Source organism: Berghia stephanieae, chromosome 2, assembly GCF_034508935.2.
Source record: "Berghia stephanieae isolate SIO BIC M18660-M18661 chromosome 2, UCSD_Bste_1.3, whole genome shotgun sequence".
NCBI lineage: Eukaryota > Metazoa > Mollusca > Gastropoda > Nudibranchia > Aeolidiidae > Berghia > Berghia stephanieae.
The window spans coordinates 10,919,732-10,932,231 of record NC_088361.1 but is presented as its reverse complement, the minus strand read 5'-3'; the positions used below and the strand labels follow the sequence as shown (position 1 = coordinate 10,932,231).

Sequence of the window (12,500 nt, the reverse complement as noted above, 5' to 3'; positions counted from 1 at the left end):
GCCTTTCAAATAGCGCTCGATTATAATGTCCCTTATTTTCGCAAAACACTTTCTGACCTGGGACTTCAAAGATCGATTTAAATGACCCTCGTTCCGAAGAAAAAAAATCTCAAGCCTGGGACTTCCCGAATGAGCTGAGTGACGTCAACTTTTTTCGATTTTATTAGACTAAATTTAATAGAAATAAATTCAATGAAAGAAAGAAGTTAATTTTTTTTTAATATTCAATTTTTTTTTTTTTTTTTTTTATCTAATTCCGATTATTCTGACTTTATAGATATAACGAAGATGACCTCACTCCGGTATTTGTTACTGTTTTTTCCATCCATGTTTATGAGTAATTCTCACTTAACTTTATTATCAAGACTATAAATGTTCATGGTTACACGCAGTTTTGTGTGTTGGCCAGTTATACTTCAGGATGGCAATGTTGTGAGCTTCTGAGCCAAGCGCATATTATCTATAAACACAATATTCTTCGTCTTGTTTATATATTAAAAAATAATAAAATAACTACAATTATAATAAAACTTCCTTTATTCATCCTATAGGGGAAATTTGTCTCTAGCGTATATTTCAAGGGAAGGCTGGAATAACTCAGGCGTTAGCCGCAGTGCAGCGCCGCAGATTGAGCTAGGGCCTGGTGACTTGCTTAGGGCCACACAGTGCAGTGGCGGGTGATCGAACTCGGTACCTTTCTGGTAAGAAGCAAAGGCCGTCCTGATGAGCCACGCCCGCTGCCCCCTCCAAAGTACTGGTTACATACACACTTCCAAGGAGTTTGGAACCGTAAGGTTAGAAGGTGTGACGTCACAATATTCCCATGGCAGTGACCAGTCAGTCATTCGACAACATCACATTGTCTTCTTCACACAAAATCAAGCATGTGATGCAGTCATAATTCCGATGCGACGATGCTACCAGGCGGGTTTGCGACGGTGCACGAATGCGGACCGGACTTTGCTGATTGAATTGGGTCGATCGTCATAACATAGTAGTGTGAGAACCTTAAGAGGCTGGCTGTCATAATTCCTGGTCCATTACAAAAAGTTACACCTGTACTCTACCCAGGATTAACCCTCTTGTCAGACCAGGCGAGATTTTCGGTACATACAAAAAGCCATCGCGACGGCGGCGAAGAGGCGACGCATCGCATTGGGCGGGTTTTATTTTATTTGTCTACCAAAAACAGATAGAGAGAAAAACCAGCCCTCGCTCGGTGCCGCAATCCGCGTTTTGCTGTTTATCTTTCTATCATTAATTCGGTGGTGTATAATGTTTTACTAAAAGGAGCAAGAGAAAAAAATAATCTGTCTCTCTACATATATATTTATTCAGTTTCTATATTGGACTTATATCCTTAGTCGTATTGTGGATGGTATGGTACCAAATAGACTATTTCTTCAACATGGATGAAAGGAATGTTTCTTATTAGGTATGAATTAATTAATTATAATATTGATCTGTGATAAATTTTTTATTGTTCTTTGGTAATGATTATGAATTTTATTATAATTATTATAGTAATTATTATTTATATTCATATTCATATTCATATTATTATTATTATAATAATTATTATTATTATTATTATTATTATTATTATTATTATTATTATTATTATTATTATTATTATTATTATTATCATTATTATTATTATTATTATTATTATTATTATTATATTATTATTATTATTATTATTATTGTTTATATTAATATTATTATTATCATTATTATTATAATTATTATTATTATTATTATTTATTATTATTATTATTATTATTATTATTATTATTATTATTATTTTGTTTTTCTTCATCATTTATTTTGCATCAAGAGTTTAGATTTGTCACACAATCCATTTAAAAGTCTATTTGATTTCGATCAGTTACTGACATTTAACGATTCATATTTCAAATACTACGGCTGCTAAAATAAACACGATGATGATGCTATGAAATAAAACCCTTGTTTAGATTCTGGATGAAATATTTTATTTTTCCTCATAATAATTTTTGATGTTGACTTTTAGGAACTATTGAATAAAAGTGAAAAAAAAACACATGATAAATCAATATTTAGTTGTTATAAAGAGGCATCGGTCCCGTGGAGATGAGTTTTTATCGATTTCTATAGGTAGTATTGTTAAGAAGCTCACAACATTGCCATCCGGAAGTATAACGGACGAACACACAAAACTATGTGTAACCTTGAACATTTATAGTCAGGTTAATACAATTCAAAATTCAAAAACGTTTATTTTAGGCAATTGCCAATATAACTCATACAAGAATATATTTTCATCAACAAATCAGATTAGTGGGAATAACTAATAAACGGGGATGGCAAAAAGCAATAACAAAGACCAGAGTGATGTCAGCTTCGTTCTATCTATAGTGTTAAACGGCAATCGGGAGGAAAAGTCGTGACATTAAACCCTCCACTCATTTGGTTCCTAAATACTTGGGGGTGTGAATGTAACAATTCAATCAGAGTACTAATAACTATATATATATATATATATATATATATATATATATATATATATATATATATATAAAATATATATATATATTATATATATTTTTTTTTTTTGAAACGTGTTTGATACAAATATGGTACGGATAGTGCCCGACATGTAGCAATGGAGCAAATTATTATTTTAATATTTACCACAATGTTGGAGTCAGTCTACATCGTCAGGACTGTGTGTTACATGAGTTTGGTTTGTTGGTGATAATCTATTTCATTTAAAAGGTGGGATTAGAATATATATATATATATATATATATATATATATATATATATATATATATATATATATATATATGGGCAGCGTGGCTCAGCGACATGGCCTTTGCTTCGTACCCGGAAGTTAATTGAGCAAGTGGCCTCGCCCTAGCTCAATTTGCGGCGCTGCACTGCGGCTTACGCCTGGGTTATTCCAGTCTTCCCTTGGAATAGGGACCCTACAGAAAGGGGAATTTTATTGTATATATATATATATATATATATATTTTATATATTATATATATATGTGTGTGTGTGTGTGTGTGTGTGTGGTAGTGTGTGTGTTTGGGGGGGGGGGGATAGAACATTGATAAATAGACAATTATTTTTAAAAAGTGAACTAACGAAACACGGCCAATATGGATTGTCTCTCATTACTGGTGCTTACCATAAAAATATAAGGGAAAAAATAGCATAGAAAACATTAGACCATATTACCGTGTTGAGCCGTTGGGTCACGATTATTTTAACCATCTCCTTACCAACCATATGAAAAATGGTCACTTTCGTTACGATTCAGCCCTTTTTTTCTTTTCATTCTTAAATCTTCAGTACATCAGAACACTTTAAGAAAAAGAAAATGATTGTTATAGTTATATATAAAAGCATTGATACGGTGCATTCAACTAAAGTACTCACAACATCCGATTGGCGGATGAACGTACTAAAACACAAAAGTGTGTGTAACCTGTAACATTTACGTATAGATAGTTCGAAGATGACGTCACTAAAGCCTTTGTTGTTATATTTTGCCAGAGTTTGTGTGTTAGTCCGTTATACTTCCGGATGGCAATATTATGAGCTTCTTAGCCAAGCGCATACTATCTATAGTCTGATTGATCGAATAGACTGAGAAATGGCTGGCTAAAATCAATAACAAAGGGCTGAGTGACGTCGATTGCATTCTTTCTATAACCTACGTTGTAGGACTAGGTTGGCGGTTGAGGTGTGTGTGTGTGTGGGGGGGGGGGGGGGGGGGGGGGGGGGGGGGTTATGTTGTATGGCATAAACTAACTGCTTCCGTATTTGAGTGGAAGAGTGGAAATAATTTATAATGTGTCTGTTGGTTGTGTGTGACGTTTTGGGGAATTTCTTGATTATTGCGGGAAATGAAAGAGCTAATTAGAATTGGCTGTTATCGGATTAGATATTCGAAGTTAATAGATTTTAAATATATTACAGGCTGCTACGTTAGAAACAATTTAGTTACCGTATCCGTATAGATAATATGAACTTGGCTAAGAAGCTCACAACATTGGCATCCGGAAGTATAGATAGAATGAAGTTGACGTCACTCGGGTCTTTGTTATTGTTTTTTTTTTACCACCCACATTTAAGGGTAATTCTCACTAAACTGTAACTGTATTATCCAGACTATAAAAGTTCATGGTTACACAAAGTTTTGTGTGTTGGTCCGTTATACTTCCGGATGGCAATGTTGTGAGCTTCTTAGACAAGTGCATCCTATCTATGACTGACCAAACACACACAACTATGTGTAACATTGAACGTCCGTAGTCCGGTTGATACAATTTAGTGAGAATTACTCATATATACGGATGGCAAAAAAAAAAAAACCCGCCAAAAACAAAGCAACAATAACAATGAACCGAGTGACGTTAACAAAATAATGTGACCATTCGTCTCAAAACAGTATTATGTCGAAATGTATCGGATCCAGAAAAGTGAATTATTTTGGAATTAAACTTGAGCTTTTATATAGCGCAATATCCACTAAACTTGCTCAAAGCGCCTTACAAAGGATCCCTGACCAACAGCAACACTTGACATGTAGAACGAGACATGACGCCTGTTGGGCGATATTACAATTTTTTCGGACAGAGACAACGCTGTTGACGGCCAGGTACTCATTTTACACCTGAGCACATTGAGAAAATGTGAGTATAGAGCCTTTTCCAAGGACTCAATTATGCGTCGAGCGAGGCTGGAACCCAGGACCATCCGATCCGAATTGGAATAAAAAAAGTAAATAAATGAATAAAGGAAATAAAATAAATAAATAAAATTCCCTTTATTCATCCCAAGGGAAAATTTTTGTTCAAGGTCTATTCCAAGGGAAGACTGGAATAACTCAGTAAGTCAGCGGCAGTACAGCGCTGCAAGTGAGCTAGGGCGAGGTGACATGCACAGGGCCACACAACAATGCGGGTAGTCGAACTCAGTAACCCCCCTTCCCCTCCCCCCCCCCCCCCCCCCCCCCCCCCCCCCCCCCCCCGCCAAAGTCTTGAGTTCTATGCAGTATAAGAAAGTGTATTTATTCTCCACCATAACGCATTGAAATCAACCCTAAGTTTTATAGAGAGAATGCGCTTGGCCAAGGAGTTCACAACATTGCCATCCGGAAGTATAACGGACCAACACACAAACTCTGTGTAACCATGAATGTTTATAGTCTGGTTAATACAGTTTAGTGAGAACAACTCACAAACGCGGATGGCAAAAACAATAACAAAAGCCTGAGTGACGTCATCTTCGAACTATCTATATGCGCGGCAACAAAACAAAAATACACTTCATGCACCAAGTTCATCCCGTCAAAATACCGTTTGGAGACAGAGGGTCTCATATTATTATTACACACTCTTATTATTCTATCTTCTAGACAAAAACACGTAGGAATTCAGGAAACATTCATACCTCTCATGCATCCCACCCCCCCCGCCAAAAAAATCAGTTTTTGGCGCACAATGATATCTTTATCACAATTGTAATTCTTAACAACTAAACGTTAAATTCGATTCACTCGTTCGTGTAAAAAAAAAGAAAAGAAAAAAAAGAAAACATTTGGATGGGAAATATCATAATAATTGGATTCAATAGTCTGATGTCACGTACGCCCATCAACGAGCAGCTTGGTTCTAAACAAAGAAAATTGGTACTTCTTCTTTGTGCTGGCTAGAACATTTTCACATGCCATGTGATCAGAATGTATAAACGTCAAAACATGATCAGATTTATGTTTTTCTCCTCTGGATACACTTTTATGCCCGTAAAAGAAGTATTTCATAAGGGCACCGCCATTGTTCCGATGGTTTAGAACCATTTACTACGTTACTATGCGTCATTACGACGGAAGTGACGTCACTACTGATGAAGCCTATTGTAATTCTTAAAATCTAACCGTTAAATTAGATTCACTCGTTGGGGTGAAAAAAAGAGAATACATTTCGATGGGAAATATCATAATTGAGGGCATTGGAGATGTATAGAAGGAAAGAAGTTGACATTACTCAGCTCTTTGTTATTGATTAGTTCTCACTAGATTATATCAATCAGACAATAGATGTTGTGCGTTTGGCGAAGAAACTTTAAATATTGCCATCCGGAAATAAAACGGACCAACACGCCAAACGATGTGTAGCCTTGAACGTTTATAGTCTGTTTAATAGAGAGTATAGTGAGAATTACTCATAGACATGGATGACCAAAAAAAAAAAAAATAAATAAATAAATAAATTTACAAGACCTGAGTGAAGTCAACTTCATTCTATCTATAAACGTTAACGTTTACACAAAGTTTTACGCATTGGTACGTTTAATTTGGCTGGCGGATGTTGTGAGAATTTTACCTAAACGCACCGTATCAATAATAAACTGGTTCATAATTTTCTGTGTATATGACAGTTCGAATTCATTCCTAATTCAAGGTCCCAAGGTCACACAGCGGTATCGCAAAAATTTGTTCGAAATTCCTTATGCGGTAGTTCTTGAATGAATACCAGCAAAATGAGTCTGTCAGAGCCAACAGCTCCAGAGGTCCTGCAGAGTCCCGAGGGGCCAAAGAGGTGAACTCAAAATAACGATTCAATCAATCCATGTAATAGGATTGAACACAGCTCTGATCTAGATGACCTCAATTCAATTTGTATTTTTGGAGTAGATATAGATAGTTGGAAGATGACGTAACTCAGGTCTTTGTTATTGTTTTTTGCCATCCGCGTTTATGAGTAATGGTCACTGAACTGTATTAACCTGACTATAAACGTTCATGGATACACACAGTTTTGTGTTTTGGTCCGGTATTCTTCCGGATGGCAATGTTATGAGCTTCTTAGCCAAGCGCATACTATCTATATTCTGCGTCCTGCGTCCTGACCAGGGTATTTTCTTTAATATTATCGTCAGCTCAACAACTATCACTTTCTACAAATGTGACCCATAGTCTTAGAACGGTATATTGTCAGGATGATCCAAACGATAAAATCTCAAATTAAAGCTTATTCCCCCCCCCCCCCCCCCCCCCCCCAAGAAAAAAAAAAAATAAATGAAATTTTGGGGTTTTATCCCTCTGAGATACGAATTCATTCTCCTTAATAAAACCTTTAAAGAACTTGAGCTTTTATATAGTGCAATATCCAATAAACGTGCTCAAAGCGCTTTACAAGGGGTCCCTGGCCAATTTTTTGGGACAGAGACAATGCTGTTAATGGCCAGGTACTCATTTTACACCTGAGTACGGTGAGAGAATGTGAGTAAAGAGCCTTCTCCAAGGACTCAACTATGCGCTTAGCGAAGCTCGAACCGAGGACCTTCCGATCCGAAAGCGAGTGTCATACCACAAGACCCTATAGCCGCACAAACAACTCAAGTCGGATTAATTTTTAGATTTGAATTCAATTTTTAGTATCTTTAGTCATTCTGATACTCCATCGTCTCAAAACTGTTTTAGGTGGGAGTGAATTAAATCCTTAATTGTGAGAAAATATACAAAAGTATTGAACTGGTTAGATTTATATGTTTAGTTAGGACAGAAAATGCAGTTTCTTCAAATGGAAAAAAAAAACTTAAGAGTCATTTTAAAATATAATTCATTTTTAAAGAACTGTTACATCCCGACATAATTCCGTTTTTAGACGGTGTGTTACAAGTTACGTTTGTTTTGTGTCATTTTCAGTTTACGTAAGTGTAAACTTTATTTTGCATGTTGGTGACATTTTTATTTTACCGTCATGTCTATAGATACAATAGAAAATTAGAAACATACAATGAAATGGGCAAATCATCATAACTAGATATTTTTAAAGGTCAAAACCAGACATTAAAAAAAAATAAAAAATTGAGCTTTTATATAGCGCAATATCCACTAAACATGCTCAAAGCGCTTTACAATGGGCCCCTGGCCAACAGCAACATCGGACAGAGACAACGTTGTAAACGGCCAGGTACTCATTTTACACCTGATCACGCTGAGAGAAATGTGAGTAAAGAGCCTTCTCCAAGGACTCAACTATGCGCCGAGCGAGGCTCGAACCCAGGACCTTCCGATCCGAAAGCGGGTGTCTTACCACTTGACCACATAGCCGCTAACCTTTTTTTGTTTTTTTTTTTGTTGTTGTTTTTTTTACAATAGAAAATTAGATACATACAATGAAATGGGCAAATCATCATAACTAGATTATTTTAAAGGTCAAAACCAGACATTTTCGACGATAATAATAAATATGGCTGCGTAGTCTTTATGGACGCTTACCGTGAATGTGTGCGTCACTTCGAGTTTGTCAGTCTGTTTCTATTATCCAGTTAGAAATCTGCCTCCATAAATCTCTGTCTAGTGCAAGTGTTCTTAGCTTTACAATGCCATCATGTGTGTTAAGGTGCTGAGGCAGTTGGATGTCTTCTTCTGTTGTTGAAAACAGTTCTTCGGTTGTTGTTTCTAAATGTATTTGATATTTTTTGAGATCTTGATTCAATGTTATTGGAAGTAAAGTTGGTGTACGCCCTCTGTATGTGGCTCATTGTTTGAAGTAATCATCCGTTGAAGTTTGGAGTATAGTTGGGTTTTTTTTAATTCCTGATAAATACAAAGGAATGACATACATAACAACATAATATCAGGTCAATCTGGCTTTTAATGAATGTAAGTATATTTTTATTGTTTTTATTGTTGGCTGAAGAAGGGTTTTGATCCCGAAACGTTCCATGTTTGGTATTTTGTCCTGTAATTTAAAAAGCTGTTATACTAATTTTTGTTTGATTACTTTTTGCAATCCGCAGCTTCTAGCAGCTTAGTATTACTTTGACATAGTCAAGGGGCAGCGTGGCTCAGCGGTACGGTCCTTGCTTCCTACCCGAAAGGTACCGAGTTCGATCGCCAGCCGCTGCGTTGTGTGGCCTTGAGCAAGTCACTTCGCCTTAGCTCAATTTGCGGCGCTCCACTGCGGCTGACGCCTAGGTCATTCCAGTCTTCCCTTGGAATAGACCCTAGAGACAAATTTCCCCTTTGGGATGAATAAAGGGAATTTTAATTTATTTTATTTATTTTTAGATACAAGATTCATGTGGATATACCAGAACAAATATTATGAGCACACACAAATCAAGACATATGTCTCATTTACATATAATGTTGGACTTACTAATGATTTTTATCAATACCCAAAGCGATTTACAAATATATATATATATATATATATATATATATATATATATATATATATATATATATATATATATATATCGTGACTAACAAAACACATCCTAATCTAATATAGCTCTGATGGGACAACTAATTCACTCGATTAGCGGCTAATATAAAATGTTTGTATATAGAAGTTTTGTTTCACACCAAGGCAAGGAGCCAATATTAGCCGGTCTGATAACTGAATGCAATTGGATTCAATAGTCTGATGTCACATCGCCCAGCAACGAGCAGCTTGGTTCTAAACATAGAAAATATGTACTTTTTATTCTTCACGCTGGCTAGAACTTTCTCACATGTCATGTCATCAGAATGTATAGATAGTTCGAAGATGACGTCACTCAGGCCTTTGTTATTGTTTTTGCCATCCGAGTTTGTGAGTTGTTCTCACTAAACTGTATTAACCAGACTATAAAAGTTCATGGTTACACAGAGTTTGTGTGTTGGTCCGTTATACTTCCGGATGGCAATGCTGTGAACTCCTTGGCCAAGCGCATTCTATCTATAGAAGTCAAAATGTTTTTTTCTCCTCTGGATACGCTTTTATGCTCGTCGGAGAAATATTTCATAAGGGCGTCCGCCATTGTTCCGATATTTTAGAACCAATTACTAAGTTACTATCTGTCATTACGAGGGACGTGACGTCACGACTGTTGAAACCTATTATGGGCGTAATCTAACAAAGCTGTAATGGCCAATATTTTGCGTTACACTGTCTTCTGTGAAGGCTAGCGTTTTACGAGATGAGTTACTGGCACTCTTTATCAAAGGAAATAAAAATATGAAATCTGTATGTCATTTTTGTTGTTGTTGAAAACTACATTCATTCTACTTAATGAAATTATTAGATTTGATTTAAAATGTACACTTTATAATTTCAATTTATCTTGGCAACATGTTCACTCGTCTTTGTGGTCTTGTGATATGACACTCGCTTTCGGATCGGAAGGTCCTTGTTTCGAGCCTAGCTCGGCACATAATTGAGTCCTTGGAAAAGGGTCTTTACACGTTTTACTCACATTCTCTCACCTTACTCAGGTGTTAAATTAATGAGTACATGGCCATAAACAGAGGTGTCTCTGTCCGAAATAAATGTTTTATCGTCTAACCCGGCGTCATGTCGGGTTCTAAAAGTTTCGTGTTGCGTCAGTTTCGTCAGGGAGCATTTGTAAAACGCGTTGAGGATGTTTAGTTGATATTGCGCTATATAAAAAAATCTCGAGTTTATTCATTACTTTTATTATTGATTTGTGAGGATTGATCAAACTTTGACAATCTCTATTCATCTCTTAACTCTCTCCTTACCAGCTATTTTTAGAATTTCCCCCGAACATTCACACCCACCCAGCATAAAAATAGACTTTTCTTACTCAAACAAAAAGTAACAAGTGAGCTCTACAACACAATGTTTAGTATTTATAGCTGTAATCAAAGCATTTCTTTACATTTTGTGATGTACAAGAGAAATCAGAATGATAAAATTGTCGCATACATCGTAACAAATGTGACGATTTTCCTATGGGTGGTAAGGAGAGGGTTAATTATAGATAGAATGCGCTTGGCTAAGAAGCTCATAACATTGCCATCCTGAAGTATAACGGACCAACACACAAATCTGTGTGTAACCATGAACTTTTATAGTGTTGTTGATACAGTTTAGTGAGAATCACCCACAAACGCGGATGGCAAAATACAATAACAAAGGCTTGAGTGACGTCATCTTCGCTCTATCTATACTGAAATTCCAGATCGATTTTCATCCGCATTCTTTTAAACATCTGTAGAGCATATTTCACAGTGATTGTAAGATGCGATCTGGATTATTATTATATAATATTCGTTTCGTTTAAAATAACGCTTATCTTCTAATGTCAATGTATTTAATATTATCATCTTGCCGTTCCCCTTCAATAATTCTTTAAATAAGTCTATTAAAAAATACTCAACATAAACGCTTGTATCCTGCAAATCTTTCAAAAAATATACGAGAGACATGTGTGATCATAAAATATATCTATCGAGGTAAGCACAATACTTGGCAATTATAGACTATTCTTTCTTTAAAACATGCTCAGGGAAATGAAAAGGTAATAAAGGATTTTCCAGATTTATGTTAATCGGTTTATAATACGAATTACAATTAAACTTCCATCTTTTCAAAAGTAGACGAATTGTTTTGAACTGGTTGCTCTTGCAGAATCTATTTGTAAACACTAGGAACGCTTGTTTACTTTGTCAGCTTATCATTTTATGAACTAAATACGTACTAAAACTTTCAAAGTAAAATATGAATACGTGAAGGAGACTATTAAAGGGTATAAAATCGAACAGCTCAATTTTTAACCCTCTCCTTAACAACTATAGCAACATTTGTTATGCCTTTTAAACTTTATACTCTGTTCTCAAGATTATTGTTCTGAACAAAATTACATGTAACAGGTACAAATTGAAGCCTGGTTTTCCAAAACTCGTTAACCCTCTCCTTACCAGCTATAGGAAAATCGTCACAATCGTTACAATACAACCAACATTTTTCTTATTCAAATTTCTTTTGTACATCACAAACTTTAAAGAAAATCAACAGTGTGTTGTAGAGCTTGTTTTTGGATCGCAAGAACATACTGCTGTTGTGTTTGAATGAGAGCAAATCTATTCTTGTGTTAGTAGGATATGATATTTTTGGGAAAAATCCTGAAGATGGCTGGTGAGGAATTTAAGTCGATTTTTCTATATGGCCTTCGTAACGTTATGGCTTGATACTGACCAAAAAATGACGTCAAAATGCCAGTCTTTTGCCACAAAAGAAAACAAATCGTGAGTTGTATTCAATAGTTCAACCAATGGAATCACTTGTTTCCATGAGCACTACTAACGACAACTCACTAGGCGGTGCAAAAAACAAATAATGACGTCAAAATGCCAGTCCTTTTGGATTTCAGTATCAGGCTATAACATAACGATGGCTACGGTTTCAGGCCATAACTTTACGAAGGCCACACTGACAGTGACCAAAAAATGACGTCAAAATACCAGTCTTTTGCCACAAGAAAAACAAATCGTGAGTTGTATTCAATACTTCAACCAATGAAATAACTTGTTTCCTTATGCTCTACTAACGACAACTCACTAGACGCTACACAAACCTAAAAAAATGACGTCAAACTGCCAGTCCTAGAGGGTTATCGTGTCAGGCTATAGATAGTTCTAAGATGACGTCACTTAGGTCTTTGTTATTGTTTTTTTGCCATCCGCGTTTATGAGTAATGCTCAC

The 12,500-nt window shown here is 35.8% G+C and overlaps 1 protein-coding gene across 1 annotated transcript in view; it reads left to right on the top strand.

Moving 5' to 3' along the window:
• Positions 1–1,219: 1,219 nt before the first annotated feature.
• The window catches only part of LOC144964294 (glucagon-like peptide 1 receptor), a gene marked incomplete in the record, with an annotated part of 157,816 nt that continues 146,535 nt past the window's right edge, over positions 1,220–12,500 (top strand). Inside the window, 1 exon segment of the mRNA XM_078898387.1 lies at positions 1,220–1,383.